The following is a 569-nucleotide window of genomic DNA, read 5'->3' on the forward strand; positions in this document are numbered from 1 at the left end:
CGTTCCGCCTTGCTAGCGGGAAAGTTACGGAGCCAAACTAGGTCTCCGGTACGAAAGGGAACGGGTTTACGGGTACTATCATATCTAGTTCGCACAACCTCGTGCGCTAGACGTAAATTCCGCCGTGCTGCATCCCAACGTTCAAAAATAGAGTTCGCGTCACAGTGGTCAGGTAACAGGTCTTTAAGGGACCACAAATTCGACAACGGAGAGTTGGGTGTGAAAGTAAACATCAGGCTATAAGGTGAGACTTTGTGCGAATCATGTCGCGCTGAGTTGAAAGCAAACTGGAGCCATGACAAGTTCTCATCCCACCGCGAATGGTCACGATGGTGGTAGGCAATCAAAGCCGCGCGAAGATTCCTATTAAAACGCTCAGCATGAGAAGGTTGAGGATAATACGGCGTAGTGGTCACGTGACGAATGCCTCGGGCAAAACACATCCGCCGAAACTCGCGTGATGTGAACTGAGCCGCATTATCAGAGACCAAAACCTCCGGAACACCAAACACTGCAAAAATAGAATTCAACGCCCGTGTTGTCGTTGCAGTAGACGCTTCCCTCACGGG

The 569-nt window shown here is 50.4% G+C and overlaps 1 protein-coding gene across 5 annotated transcripts in view; it reads left to right on the forward strand.

Moving 5' to 3' along the window:
• Window positions 1–569, forward strand: part of LOC111862658 (phospholipase A1 member A) — a 46841-nt gene that overhangs the window by 39596 nt on the left and 6676 nt on the right. The gene's annotated exons all lie outside the window — the stretch shown is intronic.

This window comes from Cryptotermes secundus, unplaced genomic scaffold, assembly GCF_002891405.2.
Source record: "Cryptotermes secundus unplaced genomic scaffold, Csec_1.0 scaffold5, whole genome shotgun sequence".
Classification (NCBI taxonomy): domain Eukaryota; kingdom Metazoa; phylum Arthropoda; class Insecta; order Blattodea; family Kalotermitidae; genus Cryptotermes; species Cryptotermes secundus.